Genomic DNA, 24,914 nt, shown 5'->3' on the forward strand with positions numbered 1-24,914 from the left:
GGACTAAAGACCCATGGGTATAGTATGGGTCTCAGTATACTTAGACCTTCAGTAATTTCGCTCTGCAATTTTAGGTAGTTTTCAGTGCACAGATTTTTTTGGTGTTTTATCAGATTTTACCTTAATAACTTTGTATTTTTGCCATTACTACATATGGTACAATTTTTTATTTTTAATTTTTGATGGTTGGTTGCTAGTATATAGAAATATAATTGATTTTTATATTAATCTATAAGTTTGTCAAACTCATAGGTTCTAATATCATTTTATATATTCCATTATATTTTTTATAAAATGTTTGAATAAAATTTTACTTATTTCTTTGTGACATGAGTGCCTTTAGTTTTAATTTCTTTTTCTTTATCTTATTGCACTGGCTAGAGCCTCCATTTTATGTTAAACAAAATTGATGAGACCAGACACCTTTGTATTTTTCCTAATCTTGGGAGAAAACATTAAGTCTTTCACTATTAAACATGATATTAGTTGTATATTTTTTTATATCTGAACTTTATCAGGTTGAGAAAGTTACCTGCCATTTCTACTTTGCTGACATATTGTCAAGAATGAATGTCGGATTTTTTTCAAATGCTTTATCTCGTTAATTAAAGTGTCGATTTGGTTTGTTCTTTTCAGTTTGTAATATGGTGAATTTATTTGATACATTTTTGAATGTTAAAACAACCTTACATCCAGGATAATTACTACCTGGTCATGATGTATTAACAGAATTATGCAGATATCAAAACCAGACAAAAATGTTAACATAAAAGAACATTACATACCAATATTTTTCATGAATATGCAAAAATAGATAGATATGCTACCCAAATTTTAGCAAATCAAATCCAGTAATATATGATGACTATGCGTGGTTGAACCCAGGAAGGTAAGGTTCAAGAGCAATGGGAAGAGGAATAGAGAGGACGTGAGTAAGAACATGGAGTAAAATGAATTTGTGACGACTTTGATGTTGAATCACCATCCAGTTCTGCATTACTGCTGTCATAAAACTCAAGTATTCCTTATTTTCTTATTTCAGTAAAATTTCTTCATCCTGATTTTACATGTATCCTTAGCACAAAACCTCCATTAATTGAGAAATAATGGTGGGTCTCTGCTGCTTGAAGCCAAAAACTCTTAACTAACAAAACATCCTTGATTATCTTTGTTTGTGATTAGGGTGTGCTTAGATTAAGATGTTTTAATATTCTCCATAATGTAATAGAGTTTATGGATCTTCTTTATGTTAACACTCAGCAGGCCCTCACGGAACAACTGACCTGACAGCTTCCTTGACTCTTCCCAGCCTCCAGAACTGTGACAGACAAATGTTTGTTGTTTATGTCACCTAGCCTATGGTAAGTTGTTATAACAGCCTGAACCAATTAATACAGAAGGTTTGTATATGGTAATTTTGTGAGGAAAGATTTAGTTCCTCTAAAATTTTGTGAAAGCTTTTTACCATAAGTTGCACTTTAGGACATAAACCCTATTCCCTTTATGTAAATACATAAAAAGAAGTCAATAAAGCCTCTAGGATTTACACCTCAAACTACTCCCTCTTTGTCTTCATTCTGCTATATAGATGTCTCCAGGGAGGCCATACCTAATGAGGAGCTCCCAACAAATTGCAACTGATGTTACCTACAACCAAATATGTCAGGAGGGTTAGAAAACCAATACAAAGTTAGTCTGTCAGAACCTGTGTCAGGCAGAGGGCTCCCATGCCGCATAGTTGCTTTAAGATGTTAATTGATTATAAAGCACAGTACAGCTTCCAAACAAGTGTACTCCAAAATGAAGTGGAAATCTTAATGAAGTCATCAAGACACATCATAAGGACTTAAGTCGAATATTTAAAAAGAAAAATTTATCAGAATTCTCTGAAGCAGATTTTTTGATTACACAATGAGAATGAAAATATTATCTTTTGAAGAAAAACATCTTCAAAAAATTTTTTAGAAAATGTTTTAAACCTAGGTCAAACATCCTTCGAAACCACCCTATTCCATTTATTCTAATAACATACTCAGTAAGTATCACCGTAGTATTTGAGATACACTGAGAAAATTTCACTGGATAATAGATATAATTGTTCAAATTATTTTTCTATTTAGCACATATAAATCAAGCCCCTGTAGAGCTCCAGACACCGTTCTAAACATTGGGAATACAACAGTGAACAAAACATATATAGGTGGTGACAGATGTTATGAAGAAAGAAAAAAGCAAAGAATAGGGTTATGGGTTGATGGGGAGGGGGAGTGCTATTTAAATAAGAGGATAGGAAATTAAGTTACAATAATAAGGTGACATTTAAACGGACATGTAGGCAGAGTGATGGAGTGAGCCATATAGAATAAGACTGTCCAGATATGGAGAGCAGCAAATGCCAAAAATCCAAAGCAGTTTTATGCTTGGCCATATTCAAAAACCAGCGAGGTGGACAATATGGGAGGAGCAGAGCAGGTTAAGTATCAGACTTCCACACTGGGGATGCTTCAGCCTCCTACCTCCCATTAAAGGTACTTCGTCTCTCATTAAATTCAACAACCTTTTTGCAAAATAAATTATTTAACTTCTGATTCCCCCAAGTACTTAACATCAACTGCTTTTCACATATGCTTTAAAAGTTTCAACTTGTGTCTAATCTTAACACCACAGGAAAAAATCCTTTGTATTTGCTGTAGACTTTTTTTATGTCTATGTGGATGTGTCCATCTGCGAAAGGCAATGGTAGGTAAAAGTGTCAGAACTGAACTCTTTTCTGTTCAGATTTAGTTCATCAAACTTCAACGGGGCTTATATTTCCATTTTCTATTGTCCATTTAAAAATATAAGAAGGATTTTTAAAAGAGCTAAATTTCCACATAAGAAAGATAAAGTAAAACTGTATTTGGAAAGTTTTCTTGGGAGCCAGTTTAGAATGGTTAGCAATACTTGTCAATGCAAGAGCAAATAAAACAAGGAACTCTGCCCACTTCTGTTAATTTACTGTAAAACCTCATTGGTAATAAATGTCAAGAAATCCTTCTTACAAAGTTGTCTTCTATAATACATTTGTAACTTTTTTTCTGTTTATAAGATCTATTGTAATATTTTTCCTGGATGTTTTTCAGGGAAAACAGGAAGCAAAACAAACACATCATGCAAATTATTTATATTGGCTAAATTAGGAGACGTTTGTTTATGCAAAACAATCAGCATCCACAAAGATTATGCAAAACACTGTTCAGTAACACCAAGTTTTTACACAAATGATACACTGTTTCCCCTGCTCTTTCTCTGTAACTCCTCAGAAAATTCACTGGTTGTGTGTGACCTTAGCCTAAGGCAATTTTATATCTACAGTTTTTAAAGGTATGCTTGGAATTTCATTTGGAACAATTCCGTAATAATACGGACCTATCTTATATAAGAGAAATGATACGTTTTTCTTCTTGGTCATAGATTTTAGGAGTAAAGGAGAAAAGCAATAAGAGGTTAGGGGATGGAAGGTGTATTAGTCCATTCTCACACTGCTACAAAGAAATACCCGAGACTGGGTAATTTATAAAGAAAGGATGTTCAATTGACTCACAGTTCCACATGGCTGGGGAGACCTCAAGAAACTTACAATCATGGCGGAAGGTGAAGGGAAGCAAGCCTGGACCTTCTCACATGGCCGCAGAAGAGAGTATAAATGCAGGAGGAACCACCAGACACTTACAAAACCATCAGATCTCGTGAGAACTCACTCGCTATTATGAGAACAGCATGGGGGAAACTGCCCTCATGATCTTATTACCTCCACCTGGTCTCTCCCTTGACATGTGGAGGTTATAAGGATTATAATTCAAGATGAGATTTGAGTGGGGATAAAAAGCCTAACCATATCCACAAGGCAAATCTTCACTCAAAGATAACGCAAGAACAAAAAAGGGATGGATAGAATTAATTATATTGCTGGGTTTTCTTCATGAAGAACACCTGTGCCCTGTAGAGCTTTTCATTTAAGACGCTTCTAATAACAAACAGTTTAGTAATAGTACATTTTGGGGGTAATCTCAGATTAAAAACACCAGCATTTCCTGACCCAAGCAGCAAAGAACTTACGGCTGCTGTTGAAAACAGGACAAATTTGCTACATAGCCTCTCCTGTTACTTAAAAAATTCACTTTGGTCAGCCAAGATTAATAAGGGGGGCTCAGAGTCCACACAAATTCTTCTTGGCCCCTGCTATTTGTCAAAGCATCCATGTAATATTAATAGCATTAAGCAGCTCCTAAACATTCATATTAGTGATACCAATAATATTTGGCCTTAGTGTCAGCTCGGCACTTCCCATTCTCATTGGAAAGGGCAAATATTTATATTAGCTCCACTTAGAAGATGCATCTTAGGATACTGAAGCATGTAACTTAACCCACAAAATTAAAAATAAAGTCATTTCAGTGTGACCTTTAAAGAAACACAATTCAGTTATAATATGGCTTTTTGAATATAAGAAATAAAGTATAACTAGAATTGGGTTGTCTTATTATCCTGAGAGTTACAAGGATATATATTTCCTTCTGGAAAATAGTTATTTTGGACCCTGCCTGTCCAAGTATTTTCTCTGTCAATTATCGCAGATTGTTCAGGTCTTCAGGGAATTCATGGATCAAAAAACATAAGACAGTCTTTCCATATTGTAGAAGATTTGTATCACCAACTATAACTCAGTGCCAATTTCTGCAGTATCCATCCATATTATAAAAGTTCCAATAAACACTGGAGTTGGAAACTTTGGTAGATTCTTGTGAGATTTCTGAGGTTTAGTTGCCAAAAGTCACAAAAGGTTGAACTTTTGTCAAAGATATTGATATTTAGCAGAATTGGAATGAAATTTCATCATGGTTTGGTGGCACTAATATAAACAGAAAAAAATTGTTTATTTTTTTAACAGTGACTTAAACATTGATGATTTTTTTCATGTTACTATCAATAAATTTATCTGAAAGTAGGGGCTATAATACTGCTAGAGTTAGCTAGTATGCTTTTGTTGTTGTGATTGTTTTCCCTTGTCCATAGTTTCTCTAAACATTTTATTTTTCTTATATCTTTACTAGGGTTATTTTACATACACACATCGTCTCTTCATTCCACATGTGCCATTTTCATCCCATTTCTGAGTATTTTCCAGTGCACCACCCTCCTGTGTCTCATTTAGCTCTTACCAAATCTTTGTATTATCACATAATAGAGTTACAGATGGTTTTAGGGCTAAATTATATTCAAAACCTGAGCTATGTTTTTCAATTAACTGTTTAAAATATTTTAAATGAATCCCTTATTTAGTGGTAAATCATTTAATTAGCAAACACCTAGAAGAGTGTAAGGCACAGTAATAAACCTGGGGAAATTAGGTCATCCTGACTTGTTTTTGGAGAGCCATTTGACTGCCAGATCCCGTGGGTTCCTTAAGAATACTATTTCCCAGAAGTAGAAACATTATTCTTTAGAGGCAGAAGTTGAAAGATGTTCCTGGTAAATGGTATATAATTTTAACTTGCAGTGGTCCTGAAGAGAACCTGAATATGCATCTAAGTTGTTTCTCATTTATACTGTCTCAAAGAACACAAATATACATTCGAGGCACAGGAAAAATGTCAGATTTCTACAAATAAAGTATTTGCACGTGTAAGTCATGATCAATGCAGGCAAAAGACCTACAAGGAGACCAATATAAGAATATAAAATGTAAATGTTTTAAAAAAAGTAATTTCAATCTAAATTTTTTCATTACCATAATATATTCCTATGCACATATACTCAGAAATATATCTAACAAGATCTTATAATATAAGTTACAGAATCTAACACAACGTGAAACTGCTACATATAAAACTATAACACAATTAAGCAAAAAGTAACACTTTTTAATCAGGCAAAGGGTTAATATATTTGCGATATAGTTTATAAGAAATAAATATCAATTAGACTGCTTCTGAAGAACAATGTCTAGAAAATACGGCATGTGAATATTTTATCCTTCATCTCAATTTTTTAGAGTGTGGATGACAGTTTACAGAGAATTGAAGTTGATAAGGCAAGGAACAGCTGAAAGTGCAGGCAGCCCTTAGCCAAATAAAGTTTCTAAGATGGGAAATATCCCCCACTGTTCTGTTCTGGAACTGTTGCCATTGCAGTGTGGGGCAAGTAAGAACATGCAAATTTCTTGACAACCTTCTATATGCATGTCATCTAAAAATTGCATGTATTGGGAGGCCGAGGCGGGCGGATCACGAGGTCAGGAGATCGAGACCATCCTGGCTAACACAGTGAAACCCCGTCTCTACTAAAAATACAAAAAATTAGCCAGGCGTGTTGGCGGGCGCCTGTAGTCCCAGCTACTCGGGAGGCTGAGGCAGGAGAATGGTGTGAACCCGGGAGGCGGAGCTTGCAGTGAGCCGAGATCGCGCCACTGCACTCCAGCCTGGGGGACAGAGCGAGACTCGTGCCCCCCAAAAAAAATTGCATGTAGTGCTCACACCAGCCATTCAGCTCACTCAGCTATTTTCACAGTGCCTGATTTACTAGCGAGAAAACAATAGCTTAAATAGATTAAATTATTTTCCCAACATCTCCCAGTGGCTAAGTGACAAAGTCAGGATGCATCCTCAGTTCTATGTAATTGTGAAGTCAGCGGTCTTTCTGTTAAATTCCATTGCCTTGCATTTCATAAAGACTGAGAGGGTTCTGTACTATGGAAAACTGATCTTGAAGACTGAGATGCCTATGAAATGAGAAAGACTAAATAGATAACATCCATGGAGAAATAGGAGGATGGGTAGGTGCCTGCCATGCAGGAGGTGAATATGTTATGTATGTGAGCATGTACATGGTACCTAAGTGAGTACATACGTGGTACCTAAGGCACTGTGGTATACTTAATATAGGGTAGAGTAGAAAACTAGTGCAAGGAGAGGCCTCTCAGAATGGGGCATGACTGAAGAGTTAGAGGAATCTAAGGGAAAACAACAAGTCTGATAACCCAATTTATCCCAGAGTCAGGCTTGGGTTTGTGTCTTCTTGTCTCTATCATGTCTAATGTCTCCTCGGTGGTTGCTGGCATGCCTTGTCTTCTCCATTGATTACACTAGTAACCCCTATGAGACCGAGGTCAAAGAGAGAATCTTTCTTTTTTTCTCAAGAGCCCCAGGTGTCACAGTGATCAGATAAAGCTGGCCAGATGACTGAAACTTCGAGAAGGCCCAATAACAAATGGAAAGAAATGGTTTGTGAATGGAGTCATGAGTGGCACAGCAAAAATTTCCTTTCATGGAAAGTTGTTAGACCATTGAGTGTTAATGTGCATGACCTCTCCATGCCCATCCCTCCATGGAAAAAGGCATAAAAGGCAGAAATCTTAAGGTTCTGGGGTCCTCTGTCCTGGTAGATTCCCACACTATGGGAGCTGCTGAATCTGACTTTGAAGCTCAGGGCACCGTCCTGTGAGGATAAATGGAGGGACTTAAGAGCCAGGCTTACTTGCTAGCATCCTTGACCATGCATTGTTTGTTTGCTGATTCTATAGTAAACAAAATCTATTCCAAATCATCATTCTCTCAATGGTCCAATCTAGACCAGCTTTAATGGTCCGGCCTAGTTCAAGCGGGATATGGTAATTGCTGATGTTTCTTGTAAAGCACTTTGTAATTACCAAGGTTCTATCATAGATCTAATTTTATTTTTTATAATCCTCTCATGAAAAAGAGGGTATTTTTCTTCCCCAATCTTCAAGGTGTAGAAACTGAGTTCTAGATTTGTTAACTCCTTTCACATCTCACCACTGAGGAATTTGGGGCCAGAATCTATGTATCCTCTATCCTACTGCCTTCTGCATATTATTTTATAAATAGCATAGGGTTAATGACGGATAGGAAGGTCGCATGGATCATCACTCTTTTCAAATGAAAATTTCTCCCAATTTTGGGAACTTTTGGCTTCCCATTATGTTTCAGCACATTTCAGATTAAACATAAATAGGGATAAGATTTTACCTGTGGAGAAAAATCACAGAAACTTGAATAAATGTTCTTTTCAAGTTCAAAATTGCAAGTAACCAGAAAACAGTCTTGGAAAATATTCTAAATAGGGGGTTGAGAGTGTAAAGAAAATATCCAAAATGCAAACTACATGTCATGTAATAGTCTGGAGGTACACAAAGAAAAGCTGCTTTGGTGTTTAGAAATGAGAAAATCAAAATTATATAACAACTAGCAGCAAAATATTCAATACTTTAACTCATAAAACAAATTTTTAGTCTCTGCTGACTTGGGAAGGAGGTAGGTCAAGGAACAAGGACAGGATCCTGGCACATAGCTTAATCAATGCAAACTGAATGGATGAATAAATGAAAGAAGTTATTGCCATAAACACAGCTGAGAAGGAGAATGAGAGATGAGTCCCCCAAACACAGATCTTATCCTGTACCTTCTCACAATTTTTTCTTTAACAGCTTTTGCAATATTTGATTTTGTTTTTAATTTCTCCTTTTCTGCAGCTCATGAATCCGTAAGTTTCACCTTTCCCTGGATAGGATGAAGAAAGGTCCTACTGGAGTGTAAGATTTGAATGTGTGATGGTTGTGGTAGAATGGGGGTAAAGAGAAGGCACTTGTAGAAACACGCATAGTACTAAACCTAAACCTGCAGTACTTACAGTTGTCACTACTTCTCTGTGTGCTCAGAGCTTTACTTCTATTAACTCATTTAATTCTCATGATCCTAGAAGGTTGATTTTTCTACTTCCAACTTATTTATCAAAAAATAGAGACAGAAGTAGCACATAGAAAAGGCGGCAGAGCTGAAATTGTAACCTATATCTCTCTGAAATCAATGCTGTCTGCTGTCTTCACTAAACCATTCTCAGACCATAGGAATAATCCAACTTTTTCAGTTTGCTCATTAGTAATGAGTAGTGATATGACTAATAACTGAATATAGCAAAATAGTTATGGACCTAGTTATAATAAATCCTGTTTTGGTCCTCTCTACATTATACCAAAGCTAGCCTTTGGTTTATTAGTTAAAGATAAATTTTGAAAGCATATCATATACACAGATAGCATTCCCAATAAAAGCACTGGTTGCATAAGTAAAACCCAAATGCATTGCCTCCACAGAGCCTATGCCTCCAGTATCACGTAATCAGGGGTAACTGCTGTTTTTCCCATAAAAGTCCTGGTAGCATCCAATATTGGAAAACCTGGTTAGAGGCTGGTGGCTCCTGGTGTCCTTTGCCTAGATACCTGGCTACTCTAAAGGCCTGAGCCATCAGTTTCAGAAGGTTACAATCCATGTGCATATCTCAAATTTTCCTTTTATATTAGATGGCATAAAATACAGATATGAATTTATAATTCTTGAATTAATCAAAATCACAAACTAAACTGAATCAAATGTAATGTTTCTTTTTCTTCCCTGCTTCTAAGACTAAAGTCATAGAATTAAAGGCATCCAGAACTGTGTTTAAATTATTCTATCCATCTCCTGAATCCATTCAGAATGTAAAAGTATTCAATAGCTCTTTAAAAGATTTCTTCAAACTTTACATAATTCTATCCTTTTCTGATTTTCACATATTTCCTAGCATAAATTTGATTGCAAGAGGATGAATATTTTGACTTATTTAGAGAAAGAAAATAGTTTTCTGATTAGTTATTTAAATAATTTTGACAAAGATGCTCTCCAAAAATCTTAACACAAACAAAAAGTGATTTTGAAATACTGCTTTGGATTCTTCCAACTTAAAATGAAGAGGAGAAATAGAAACTGGCATGTGCTTAGAAACACTAATTGTAGACTTGGGTTGCTGAATATTCCCTGAAAAGTAATATAACATTTTTTTCCTTTGAAATAACAAAATAATGGCATTAACAGCCCATAGCCACAGTGAAAAACTGGAATAACAAGAGAGTGTGAAAAATATTCCAAGGTGAATGCCAAAATGCCAAGGTAAAATGCAAAGAATGATAATAGCTCTTCATTTTTCTAAGATGAGTTTTCCAGTTCTGCTGGGAATAAGTATGGGAGTTAAGTTACAACTGGTAGCACATCACATGGTTGCCACTTCTAAAGTTTGCTAAGAACAATTACAAAATCCTAAATGGTAGTTATTCTTGGATATTTGCTCTCAAATCTCATTCTTTACCAGCTCAAACTGAAGGTACTGCTGCTGGTTGCGAAAATGAGAGGGTTTTCCGGTCCTAGTTTACTCCTTTGAAATCGCAGACTCTTGGAATTCAAATAGATGACATGCATGGGAAATCAAACATAGAACTGTCCTTGTAAGTAGGAAGAGTTAGAAGCCCTTTGCCAGCTTTATGGAGGCTATAGAATTGTGGTGTCATGTATGCCTTCTCATATGCTGGGAAATTTAAACTTTAAAGTCATCTGTGTCATAAAAGCACCCCTATTAAATGTAAATATCCCTGGACCCATCATAAGCCTAATAGATTCCATTTCCTGTCACATTAGGAACTGGAAAACTCTATTAGGAAGAAACACTGTATAGAAGATGGGTTGAGAAAGATTGTAAGAGCAAGTGGAGGTTTACTGTGTGAAATATCACTGTGATTAAACAGCCATGTGTGTTGGCTGATGGCAGGGTCAAGAGGGAGACGGCTTGGTGGAGGGTTCAGGGAACAAAGTCACATACAGTGCTCTTCTTCCAGCTCTGTTTTACATCATTATTAGTTGATAATAGGAACGTCAAGAATGAGAGGTAAGTTGTTAAGTCTCATTTTATCTATTAATTATTAAAGAAAAAATATTTACAACACTTGTTGAATAGTAGGGCAGACTTTACCCAAGATCATTTCATTAACTATAGGGACCACTGAGATGGGTTTTGCGATAGAGGAGAAAGGTTGGGCTCAACTCCATATACAATAAGAAAAACTGGGAATTTATAGCCTGTGAGCCAGGTTGCAGTAGGAAGGTCAGTGGACAGAAACACACCAAGAGGAGGCATCAGGGTAAGAGGCGATTCTGGTTAAACCAATGTAACAGAATTCCTGCTGATGGCAGGCCAAGGTGATCAGACATTACATGAGGAATGGTGGGGAATGAGGAACCTGCTCAGATATACAGTATGATCAGATACTGAGCGTGGAAGGTTCTGATTAAACCGACTGATCAAGATTGTTTCTAATATTGGACAACGCAAAAACACAGAAGCCCAAAAGTCAGGACCTAGTTGAGAAGAGAGTTCAGAGGTGCCTGATTATGGCATGGGCAAGGAGGAAATCTTTGTCCACATTCCTGCACCCAATGTAACTTTATATTTACTATGTTAATGAAAGTAGAAAATATTCATCTAATAGGCCATAATATAATATTTCTACATCATATAGGAATACATTTTACTTTAATAGAAGTGGAACTGAACAGTCACTAGAAGGATAGCCATTACAGATTTTTCCGTGGTGGGGATGAATGGAGCTTACTTTTGTATTATAATTTAATGAACAGTCAACCAGAAGACTTAAATTCTAGTTAAACCATGCGAATGTGGACAAGTCACTTCTCTTTTACTTCAGTTGTTCTCCTAGAGTTGGCTATGTGCTTTCTAGGCAAAAGTCTTCTTCAAGCTTTCACAGGCAACACTTTTACCAAATGGTTTGTCACAGAACAACAAAAGTCACTGGATCTCCGGGCTGCAATATCTATTTGTTTGCTATTCACTGCCTGACTGCAATTCAATTGCCTCATATTTATTATAAAATAATAAATATCCATGCATTAATCTCTGTGTTAGCTAGTTGCTCTATCAAAATTAATTTAAAATGCAGTAGATTTTACAAGACAATAGTATATTAGTCACTCTCACAAGCAGAGATGAGCTGTCAGGGGTTGGAGGCAGCTACTATCAACAGTTGTCTTTGGTCCTTGCATCTGAAGAGAGAGGGTGATGTGGAAGTTGGCACAATAACTGACACACACACTGCACTGAAGGGGAGAATTTCAGTCACAAAGGCTGCACTTAAAATTAAGAGCATTTATTACTAGCAGGAATAAAGAAAGAAATACTGAGAGATAATTGGCAGGCATTTCTACAGTAGACTTCGAGTCCAACAAGCAAAGCTCCATATTTATAATCTTTGAGAATTTTTGTTTCCCAGACACTAGTCTCTGTGCTCTGCCCAACCTCTGTCCCTCAGTTTAATATTCTTTATTTTGAAGTAATTGTTTTTAAAACTAGCCTTGGAGATATATGCACAAGTCTTTTAACAAATCTCCCCTACCAGTTGTATATAATAAATGCTACCCTTTGTCGGGTGCAGGCTGTTTGATTGGATTTATTCCTCCTATATTTTTAGTTTGTAATACAAAATTTGTTTGGCTTTGTTTCCAGTCCTTGAATGTTTCATGTTATGAGGCTCTTAGTTGATTTTAGACTGTAAGTCATGGGCAAAAGGACCTCTCTTTGTTTCCTTCCTTTTTTGCATCCAGGAATGCTTCCTTAATCTTAGGTTGATATCTTTCTTCTAGTTAGGGTTGCCAGAAAAAAATACACTATGCCTAGTTAAATTTGAAATTCAGAAAACTTTTTTTTGTAATATAAGGTATATTGCATGTAATATTTTGGACATATTCATACTTCAAAAGTAGTTATTATTTATAAAAGTAGTCAATATTTAAAGTTAAGTAGGTGTGCTATGTTTTTATTTGTTAGCAATTCCACTTTTAGAACAAAACTGAAAGATGCAAGAAATAGCTATTTTTCCCACTAAAATAATACATGGTCTATAACCCAACTCACAATAAGCATCATAGTGACCAAAGATTTTGCAAGAGCAAAGCAAGGCACCAGCCTTGAAACTTGAATAGCCTAGTCCTCACCTCACTCCTTCAGATGATCCCATCTGCCAATTTCATATTTTAGAATATATTATGTATAGAATCTCACTTTGGTTACAAAATTTTTACCAGAGAGGATGTTCTGACTGCAAGTGCCAAAAATTCACCTGAAAATAAGTATCTTAAGTAAAAAGGAGAATGGATACCTGATTTGCCAAATGTCCTGTGACAAGGAAGCTCGATTAATGCAGTGGTTGAAGAATATAATTAGGAACCAGGCTCTGTTCCTTCGTACTGCTCTGCCACTATTTTTTTCCTCGTTGTCACAAGATGGTTGCTACATTTCAGGGCTCACATGCAGACAAGATCCTATTCAGTAGACCAAAAATGATTATTTCTGGGCTGCTTTATAAAAGAAAGGAAATCTTTTAAAAATGACCTTGGCTGACTTCCTCTCACATGTCATTGCCCAGCACTGGGCTATATTTATATCCCTAAATCAACTACTATCCAGGGCAAGAGAGTATGCAATTGGATTATTTATCAACATTTACCTCTGAGCAATATTCAAGAAAGATGGATACCCAATACACATTGGGGCCCTGCCAGTAAGGAAGTAGAATTGGAAAGCAATAACAAAAAAAGGAATTTATAAAGGACTATCAATCATAATTTTTAAAAGTAGGCTTCTAATAGAATAATTTTTTAAGATGCATCATTTTTACTTATGAAGTGTCCACAAAAACTGACCATTAAATAAGCTACACAGAAAATCTAACAAATTCCAGAAGCAAATAACATATAAGAGGTTAAGTGAAAGCCTCTAAGATTTGTATGTGTATAGTTTTAAAAAGATATTTATCACTAACTCTTAGAGTGAAGAAGGAAATCAAAATAGGAAATTACAAACATTTATAAATACTATAACAAGCATATAATATTTAAATACTCATAGAGTAAAGCTACAGTAATCAAGACAGGATGGTATTGGTGAAAGAATAGACAAATATATCAATGGATAAGAAGTGAGAGCCCAGAAATAGACTCATATAAATATAGATAACTGGTCTTTGACAAATAATATAGCTTAAATATTTGTCTCTTCCCAAACCTCATGTTGAAATGTAATGCCCAATGCTGGAGCTGGGGCCTGGTGAGAGGTCAATGGATCATGGCGGGAGATTTCTCCTGAATGATTTAACACCATCCTCATGGTGCTGTCCTCAAAATAATGAGTGAGTTCTTGTGAAATCTGGCTGTTTACAAGTGAGTGGCACCTCTCTCTCTCTCACTTGCTCCTGCTTTTGCCATGTTACGTGCCTGCTACCCCTTCGCCTTCTGCCATGATTGTAAGCTTCCTGAGGCCCTCCTTAGAAGCCAAGCAGGTGCCAGCAGTATGCTTCCTATAAAACCTGCAGAATCATGAGCCAATTAAATCTCCTTTCTTTATAAATTTCCCAGTCGCAGGTATTCCTTTGTAGTAATGCAAAAATAACCCAATACAACAAAGGAGCAAAGGCAGTATCATGGAGCAAGGATTGTTCTTTCAGCAAATGGTGATGGAACAAACATCATGTACTGCAAAAGTTAATGTCAAAAGAATGAGAAAATAAGCCACAGACTAGGGCAAATATTTGCAAAAGACAGTTCTGAGAAAGGACTGTTAACCCAAAATACATGAAGAACTCTTAAAAATCAACAATAAGAAACTAACAACTAATTTAAAAATGGCTAAAGACCTTAACAGATACCTCATCAAAGAAGATGAACAAATACCAAATAAGGATATGAAAAGATGCCCAACATCTTATTTGTCTTAGTCTCTTTCACCTATTATAACAAAATACCATAAATTTGGTAGCTTATGAGCAATATAAATTTATCACAGTTCTTTTTTTTGTTCAGATAAAATATTATAGGTTTATTTATTTAAAACTTAATTTTCGCATTGGGTATGCAAAATACAAACTCCATAAAATGTTCATTTTACTTTGTACTTTACAAATGTGCAAAATAGGCTGGGCGTGGTGGCTCATCCCTGTAATCCCAGCACTTTGGGAGGCTGGGGTGGGTGGATAGCTTGAGGTCAGGAGTTCGAGACCAGCCTGACCAACATGGTGAAGCCCTGTCTCTAGTAAAATAAAAAATTAACTGGACATGGTGGTGGATGCCTGTAATCCCAGTTATTCAGGAGACTGAGGCAAGAGAATCACTTCAACCTGGGAGTTGGAGGTTGCAGTGAGTCGAGATTGTGCCACTACACTCCAGTCTGGGTGACAGAGCAAGACTCCATCTCAAAAACAAAACAAAACAAAAACAAAAACAAAAAAAAACAAAAACAAATATACAAAATAGAAATTTATTTAAATTTATATTATATATTTATTAAAGCAAGGAAGTATACACACAAAAAAAATCTGTCCTTGGGAATAAACCATTGTACAAATTATTGCACATCTAAAACCACAGTGCATAGAGATTGTATAAAAATGTTAAAGAAGTATGCCAGGTGTATTTACCTGACTTAGGTCACAATCTAGATCAGAAGACAAGGATTGGAGTGCCACGTTCTGACAGTCAGGTTCTGATGAGGGCTCTTTTTCAGGTTGAAGCCTGGGGACTTCTCACTGTGTTCTCAGATGGTGGAAGGAACAAGAGAGCTCCCTTGAGCCTGTAAGGACACAAATTCCATTGATGTGCGTTGCCCTTGTCATCTCCCACAAAAGCAGGGATTTGGGGTCTGTTTTATTTAGTGATTTTTACTTGAGCATTGTGTGGACTATAATAGATGCTTTCTAACTCTGTTGTATGTCAAAAGTGAATCATTATCATTTTATGGATGACAACATTAAGGCATAGAGAGGTTAAGCACATTTCCCAAGATTGCTCATGAAATAAGTGGCAGGAGTGGGATTAGAAGCTAGTCAGTCTGTCTCCAGAGTTAAGGATTTCAACTTCTATGCCACATTGTCCCCACAGGGCTAGAGTTACTGTACTGGTAATATAGCCAGATTTATGTAGTGAGAACCAAACTGTGGGGAAAAAATCAATAAATATGATACTTCAAGCAAATATATAAATAACAGCTAAAACAAAAGAGAACTGAAATGAGAATGTGACACCCTAGAACAGCTGACATGGGACAAAAGTACCTTGGGACCCACACTCCGAGTCAAGAAAAAAACAGTATTTATTTCAGAGCCCTGGCATATTATAGAATTATTTTATGTTTCAGTTAATCATACAGCAAATATATTCTAATTATGGCCAGAATTAATTATGCTCAGAATTAATTATGCTCCTTGGTAGAAGGGATATAAACTTCTAAAAATAACTATTTTTTTCTGTTTGTTTTTACTTATTTTATTTTAAGTTTAGGGGTACATGTACAGGTTTGTTACATAGGTAAACTTGTGTCATGAAGGTTTGTTGTACAGATTATTTCATTACCCAGGTATTAAGCCTATTACCCGTTTGTTATTTTTCATGATCCTCTCTTTTCTCCCACACTCCACTCTCTGAAAGGCCCCAGTTTCTAGCTGTGCACCCATGTGTTCTCATAACTTAGCTACCACTTATAAATGAGAACATGCAATATTTGGTTTTCTGTTCTTGTGTTAGTTTGCTAAAGACAATGGTCTCTGGCTCCATTAATGTCCCTGCAAAAGACATGATCTCATTCTTCCTTATGACTGCATAGTATTCCATGGTATATATGTGCCACATTTTCTTTATCCAGTCTATCATTGATGGGCATTTAGGTTGATTCTATGTCTTGACTATGTTTTAACAGAGATACAAACCAAGCCTTGATGAAGGATTCTTATTATGTCATTCTGAGAACGTGTCTCTTTGCTGTCTTTCTAGCTTCTGCATGGGTTAGAGGAGTCTTGCCTGTGAAATGTTTCCAAGAGCACAAGCCCAGTAGCATCACTGGTTGCAAATGAGGTAATAAAATGTTCTGGATTAAGGATCACCAAGTGGGCCAGCTGAAGACCATACTGCCATGAGAGAATTGGTAGACAATGGATACTGTAAAACAAATCAGAAATCCTACTTTTTTCTTTTTCTGAACCAGTGGAAGTGAATTTCAGGGACCAAGGCAAGGAAGAAGCATTGTGCTCTGAAAGTGTCCTTGACTGCACTTCTAGTTATTGTCAGGAATATTATGTGTTTTGTTTGCTGGCATATGCCTTTCCTCTATCCCCAGTGTTCTTGCTTTTCCGTTATTGTAAAACCAGGACTCAGTAATCTTAGTAAATGGTAGTAATCTTAGCAAATTGCCTTAACCTCTTTGAGCCTACGTTTCATTATCTGTAAAATAGGGCTACTAGCCCTTAATATGTAATGTTTTCATAAATATTTAATGAGTTGAAATTTAGAGTGCTATGCATATGTTGTGGCAATTAGCAATCAATAAATAACGTAATAGTAGCCACTATTAATGCTATTTATCTGAGACCTAACACATGAGCTTGTCACATAATATGTGTTCATTAAACATATGTTACACATATGAGTCTGATTGTGAACTCTTACAGAAGACTGACTACCTCTTCCCTACACCCTATCGTATTGAGGTACTCCTAGTTGGTGCTTAGTGCATTTGTTCACGCTAAATATTTACAGGGATTCAACAGAGAACAAATCTGGTGTTGAAAGTATCGAAATTTAAAGTCTGATGAAGATGCATAGTCTCTAATTTTTCTACCTGGTAAAGTTGCCCTGGTGTGGATATTATACTTTGTCTTCCATCATGTAAATGAGCTTTCTTGGTCTGTTCACTAGCACTGGCCTCAAGTTGATGTACCTCTTGCTTGATCTTAGGGATGGTTGGCATCTTGAATCATTTTCTCCATGCCAGAAGTCATATTTGAAAAGGGAGGTGGTGAGTTCTCAAATATGATAGAATGTCTGTTTTAAAATTTGCTGAATATGGGAAATTGCCTTGGGCATGGCTTTCATTAGATGCTGGGGGTTTACAGACCTGGGTGCTGAGTTAAGCTGCATCGCCATCTCGTGGTCAGTTGATGTGGTGGCCAGAGACAGAGCGTTTAATGAGTATGTGAGTGAGCAGACTTCATACGCTAGAGTTGAAGGGAACTTGGGGGTCACCTTGTAGACCTCTTATTTGTACACAAGAAAAATGAATAGAAGAAAAGAAATGACCCAATCTTTTTGTTACAGAGGTTAATCACAGAATTGCCATCCCATTTAGTTGCTATTTCTCTCAACAGTGTGCAATATAGGCTGTGTGTCTTTAGCTGAATACTTGAGTTTTCATGTAGTTGCATGACTTACTATGAACATGAAGGCTCTTACTTTTAAAATGGGGCTGATATTATTGTTGTAAGTATCAGCTGAATGATGGAGTATGCAAAAGGACTTTAAAAATAATAAATTATTGAATGAAATCTAAATATTATGTTTTATGTTAAATTTTTTTTGGTGTGGAAACAGATGCCATCTCATTCAAAGTTGCATCTGCAGTTGAAAGCCACTCACTTATTTATTTATAAGTTAACTTCCATGAGTATGTATTGGGCAGTTGCTATGTCATCACCACAGGAAGAAAGGACACAAAGAGTAAGAAAACATAGACTTAACTCTTAAATAAATTACAGTCTAATAATGAAGAAAACGTTAATACAATGTGCAATGTGTTGTGATAACAGATATTAGAGTAGATCCCAGAGACTGGTGCCAACTTCAGTGCTTGCACATAAAAAGAGAGTGTTCAATTCTGTGAGTTGGGGTGGAGCAGGGTTGCAAAGACAGGATAAGCTTTATATAGGCAAAAATAAACATGAGTTAAGTCTCAGGTAAATAACAGTAGTATGCCAGGGAAATAGGTGAGGGCAGTTGGGAAAAGGAAATTATGTATATGAAATGCTAAAACCCTGAAAAACAAAACTATTAAAAAGAACAATATTATCTTATAGTTACCAAAATATTTTAGTTCTGGTCATATGTCTTCAGGAACTCATGGATTTCATTCCAAACAAATGACAAAATAATTTGGCTTGGGGCCACTATTTCATAACATATAATAAAATTTGATATTTTTTGAAATTATGAAAACTAAGATAATTTTAAATTGTGGAATACGTTATACCCTAAAGAGTGAATAGAAAATGATGAGAATCAAATGCTTTATGAAAGCTCATCTAGACTAATGGTTTTATCAATTTCTATATTACACACTCGTCTTTTAGTTCCATGTATTAACAGCTGTTGGAGTTTTTTTCTATTTCCCTTTCATCATACCAGGTATTTGAAAGAAAACCTTAATGGCCTAAAAGTCACACTTTCTTATTTCAAATTCCTTCTAGTTTTCTTCACCATCCTCTGGCATTCAGAGAATTGCTTTGTAGACATATTGATTGACGGCCATCTATCCACACATCAGGCATTCTAATGGCTCCCTTCTGGGCTATCTCAGGAGAAGAAATGTTCATTCGCCCTTCAAAACACAATAGTGAGGACAACTCTGTCAAAAAAGATATTTCTATGCATAGTGAAAGGCAAAAATTACATTATTCCTGGGTATGTTTTCCTCTGCCTCTGCACTTCAAGGAGAACAGGAAAACTTAAGTTTTTAGACAGATAACAAGGTAACAAAATAATTTGAAAAGAAAGCAAGCGTAGAGAATTTCCAAAATGCATAAAAGGCTGACTGTGTTTTAAGAACTTGGTTTTTGCCTCTCTCGTTTTTCACTTGCCCACCACGAATACCATACTTTTCAAAGAGGTACTTTGTCCTGACTTTACGCCTGCTTAGGTTACTCATGCCTTGAAGTGCTTTCCCCTCCTCTGACTCTCATCCTTGCCTTTTCAGTGACAACCATCATTCAAGATTAAGCCCAGAAATTGCAGTCTCTGGGAAAGATCTGAGTTTCCAGGCTGGAATATATACATGTTCTATATGCTCCCTTGGCACCTTGTGCTATTTTACTGTGGCAGATTGATTGATTGCAGGCATTATTCCTGTTTTTCCTGCCTCTCTGTTTCATGTGTTTTGCAGTGGAACTTTGAATCTCATCCCATCAAGAGGCTATTTCCTCATTCCTTTGAATCTGAGTTTGCCTTGTGATTTGCTCTGGCCAATAGAATGTAGAAGAATATTTGTTTGCAAAAAGATTGCATCGCTTATAATCACGGACTTATAAGATCCTAATAATTGCTAGGGGAGGGATAGCATTAGGAGAAATACCTAATATAGATGACAAGTTGATGGGTGCAGCAAACCACCATGGCACGTGCATACCTATGTAACAAACCTGCACCTTCTGCATATGTGCCCCAGAACTTAAAGTATAATAAAAAATTAAGAATAATAATTGGATACTAATTAATTGCCCAGTTTCTCCATGCAGTAGTCTTCAGGCATCTGCCATTATGGTGGCTCATAAGAAATATAACAAAGTACAGATGTATTAAGGCTTTTCTACACTGAAGGATTTCACTAACATAGACCAGGAAACTGCACCCTGAGGTCAAGCAGCCTCGCACAGTGTCTTTAAGACCACTGTCAAGGCTTATATTGAGAAGTGGGTACTATCAAATATGTATGCCAGCTGAGGGCAAAAGTGAAAGCAAACAACTGATAACATACATACATACCCAGTGAGTTCTTTCAATCTCAAAAGGATGCTCAATTATTTCTTTGACTACTGTCAGTTTTCATTAATTAACAGAAAAGATTATTGAGAAATATATATTACTTTGTAGGGTTAGTTGGTTTAGTGGTGTAATTATTCTTGGCAGAACTCTGAAAGGACACAAGTAATAACACCTTCAGATGCCAGTTGTCTTGGCATTGAAGACTTGAAATTATCCCTTGGTGATTTCCAATCCGGCCAAACCTCTGTGAAAAAACACCCTAGGCATATAGTGTCCCAACAAGGGAAAATCACTGCATCAGAAAAAGTGCCTATGATCACCAGTGTGCTTGAACCTATTAATTATAGGGAACTAAACATTTTCTCTTGGTTTTGTGACTCCTATTGGAGGTTTCATTGACTTCTCAGTTATCATAGTAAAAAACCTGGGACATTTGGTTCAAAGAAGGAAAATGTTAACGCAATTGGAGTGTGTTCCTGCTTCTCCACCACCTCCTTGAAGCCCCATCATATCCCTCGTTAGTTCTACCATGTCCTTCAGATGCCAACTTTTAGTCCACAGGAGGGACATGAGCATGCCAGAAGCTGCCACCATGTGGAATTGTTCTGAAAGTCACACATACTGTCCTCTTCACAGGTTAACATTCCTGGCCTAAGAATTTACCATTGCAGAAAAGTAATATGAATATCTTTTGAATTACGACATAATAGTTCATATGCGTGCATACACCAATACTTAGATAATCAAATGGTAATGAGAGACAGTCATAGCTGGCCCAGCCTGTGGGCCTTCCTGAAAATACCATATTCAAAATAGTGAAATTATTCTCAGGGAGGAGGTCAGAAAAATCAGGGATTCCAAAGGGATGGTATGTATTTCTGAGAATGAAAAGTGGCTCTATATAGTTCTGTAAGCCAAAGCTTGAGGTGCCTCCAACTTGTACACACAGAGGTAGTCCCTCACAAGGTATGACTTTCACTGAATTAGATCACTTCCTATCCTTTCAGTATATAAGTCATGAGTTGTGTAAGTTGAAGCAAAGACTGGAAAGGAAAATTGTCTGTCAAGGAGGAAATGTAATTCTTCCTTATGCAAAATAAACCCAGAGCTATAAAGCCCAGGGCCCCTAAATTATCCCCATGGAGTCTTCCTCTATCTTTCTCTTGTATCATCTTTTGTATGTGGCTTCTATCCTCATGGTCACCTTCTAGCTCAAAATGGAGAGCTCAGGCCCTGGCATCACATCTATATTCCAACGTAGAAAGAAGAAGGAACAGAGGAGGAAATCAGACTTTTCTAGTTGCACGCCAATTTTTTTCAAGATGCCTCTCTGAAAATTGTTACCAAAAACTTAACATTACTGGCCAAAAGTTAGTCATATGTACCTGGCTGAAAGGGATGCTAGGAAAGACAGTCTGTTAGCTGTGAACATTGTTGACTCAAATTACTTTAAGTTCTACTACTAAAAAAGAAGTAGAGAATGGGTACTCAGAGGACAGCTAGCCAAATCTTCTCTACTAAGTTAAGGATATGAGAGAAGGAAAAGTAACAATGAACTGACCTTGAACTGATAAAAATGATGACAGGAAAGAACTTCCAGGCAGAGGGCAGGAGAGTCAGGTTAGGTTCCAAGAGTCTAAAGTCTTGGCTGCAGATGGGAGCCATCCAGAAGTTATTAGTGCAATGGAATATTAAGTTTAGGATTTAGAACAAGATAAGTAGGAAAGAAACTGTGCTGTTCTGTGCACACCACCTCCTGGTTTTGGTAATTTGTTCAGGAAGAGTGCTTTAAGATAAATCTGGGTCAGGGTTTTTGGCCCAAATTGGCAGAAGCTATCAATTGATTCCAAATGCTAGACCCATGTCTCCACATCCAATAGATGTCATTGTCAGAGTCTACCTGATCTGGAATCTGTTTGTTGCAACAAACCCTTGGGGTTAGTTGTGCATAGATCTCTAATCTTTGGAACCAGGGAGATGAGGATTGTTAATGATGGAATAAATCAACTGTTATAAACAAATTCTGGCTAAACATGTGAATACTTCCTCCTCTGCATTTTGTACTCCTAATAGTCCCTCCTTGACTGGGGGTGGGAATCCTTAGGCTCAGTGCCGCTCCTGGGTGGACTGTCACCAACTCCCTGCTTTTCTTTGCTCTCTGTGGGTCAAGTTATTTGCCTAGTCAGTCCCAGTGTGAGAACCTGTGTACTTCAGTTGCAGGTGCTGAATTCACGCACCACTTTCAGTCACTCTCTGTGAGCGCTGTGGAACAAGGTGCCAAGGAGGAAGTGTTCACATGTTTAACCAGAATTTGTTTATAACAGTTGATTTATTCCATCATATTCTTATATTGGCACCAGAAATACTGTCTCTGGATTTCCACTTATTTTTACTATTCAGGAAGACTGGTTTGTTCCTGATCTCCACTTCAAGGGGGATGTAAGAGTAGAAATGTGTGGGTAACTTTTTCAGCATCCAGTTTGCTTTAAGATTCTGTTACAGAAATTGAACTGGGTGTATATTAACTTTCCTTTCCCCCAGCACTGTGGGAAGATTTTCCTTCGCAGTATCTAGAGGCAGATGAAGAGTTCTGGAGCCATGACATTGGTGAAACTATTCACAATGGTCAAGACTGCATAGTAATTTTCCCCATTATCTACCTACTTCTCCAGTCACATTTAACTCCACACTACTGCTTTTCCCTCTTTGCTCTTTCACTGTGCATTTTTCCCTGCTACCACAGGCCATTTGCATGTGCTGCCCAGCCATCTGCAACACTTCTCTCAACTACTTGCTTGCCTCTGGCACTCCCTCCTCTAAACACACACATTTAGTTCATATTCATCCTTCAGACCTCAGCTGAAGCAGCACATCTTAGAAGAAACGCTTTTTGAATCCTAAAGAGCACTCAAATCCTTATAATATGCAAACTTGAACTGTCATTTCTACAAAAGTATATCTTAGCTTGAAATTTGCATACATTAATATTAATATGATTAATGTCCCTCTACCCTGTTTGGCTCTAATCACACTGACAGCAAGGAGTGGGTCTTTTATGTCAACTCTTATATTACCAGCACTCAACATATGCATGGTAAATAGTAGGCGTTCAATAAATATTTTGTGACTGAATGCATGAATCTGTATTTGTCCCTGGCATATAATAAGCCTTTGTCTCTCTCTCTGTCACACACACACACACACAAACACACACACACACATAAATACACACACACACTTTCTCTCACACACACACACATCTTAAATAAATATATCAACTAAACTAGTTAATATGTGTTAAGTGAATTTATGAAAAAATTGTTTAAGATGCTGTGTGGTACAGTGAAATGAACATGAACTTTACAGTCAGGCATTTAAGACCTAACAGCAGTTCTTAAATTAATTGGCTGTCTGAGTTTGGCAAGTTATCTTATCTCTCTGAGCCTCAGTTTCCTCATCTGAGAAGAGGATAAGAGCTTTGAGCTTAGTTGTCAAAGTCAAATGAGATAACTTTAAAAAACTGCCTAGCTGAGTGGTATTCCGTAAGTGCTTAATAAATGGAAGCTACTGCCATGATTGAATTTGTATTATCACTATGTTAAAGCAGGGAATAGAGGTCAGTTTAGTTGAATTACACACAAAAAAAACCAGTGCCGGCTACATAAATTTATTCAGTAACTAGTTGTAGAATAAATGAATAAATTCATTTTGGGAATGACTTGAAATCTGTACTGTGAACAAAGTATTTTTCAAGAGTATTTTAGAACAACTCAGAATCCTGCCACTAGGTGTCGATAAATATACACCCTAAAAACAAGACCTGGCTTCCTAGATTCTGAATCTGCCGTTAAATTTTCTTGTTATAATATTACACCGCCTCAATTATTTATAAGTAAAATCATGTGTGTCGTCAATCAAAAGTTTCCAACTATCTAGGAGTATCTATCAAGTAAATCAAATTTTCACTCTTTCTTTTCGTTTTCTTTCCTTTTTCTTTTTCTTTTTTTTTTTTTAATACTAGGAAACACACTGGCTTCAGCCTGTACCAACCAAATTGACTGCTTAAAGGCCATTCAGCCCCTTTATCACTGTGGCTCAACTTTGACTTTCTTCCCAGTTCATCCGTGATTCAGACTTCTGTTTCAGGAGCTTTGCCCATGCCTTCTGCCACCTTCTGTGAGGAATTATACCTGTCCCATCCCGTCAGGTCTCCTGAATGTCCAGGTAAAGATTTATTTTTTCCTTTGGGTCTCAAAAATGTTTTATTCTAGTCACCCTTCACTAGACGTGGATTCCCTGTTACAAACTATATTAGTTTCCTGAGCTTACTGTACAAAATACCACAGACTGAATGGTTTAAAAAACTAAATTTATTTTCTCATAGTCCTAAATGATGGAAGTCCTAATGTTACCTGAAAGGGTCCCAATCCAGACCCCAAAAGAGGGTTCTTGGATCTCACT

The 24,914-nt window shown here is 36.7% G+C and overlaps 1 long non-coding RNA gene across 1 annotated transcript in view; it reads left to right on the forward strand.

Moving 5' to 3' along the window:
* LOC131380729 (uncharacterized) overlaps nt 1-24,914 on the forward strand; it is a 41,799-nt gene that overhangs the window by 10,657 nt on the left and 6,228 nt on the right. The window contains exons 2-3 of the long non-coding RNA XR_009208853.1: nt 1,589-1,670; nt 24,475-24,677. This is a non-coding gene — a long non-coding RNA (uncharacterized LOC131380729). The remainder of the gene's footprint in view (nt 1-1,588; nt 1,671-24,474; nt 24,678-24,914) is intronic.

Source organism: Hylobates moloch, unplaced genomic scaffold (genome assembly GCF_009828535.3).
Source record: "Hylobates moloch isolate HMO894 unplaced genomic scaffold, HMol_V3 SCAFFOLD_12, whole genome shotgun sequence".
Lineage (NCBI taxonomy): Eukaryota > Metazoa > Chordata > Mammalia > Primates > Hylobatidae > Hylobates > Hylobates moloch.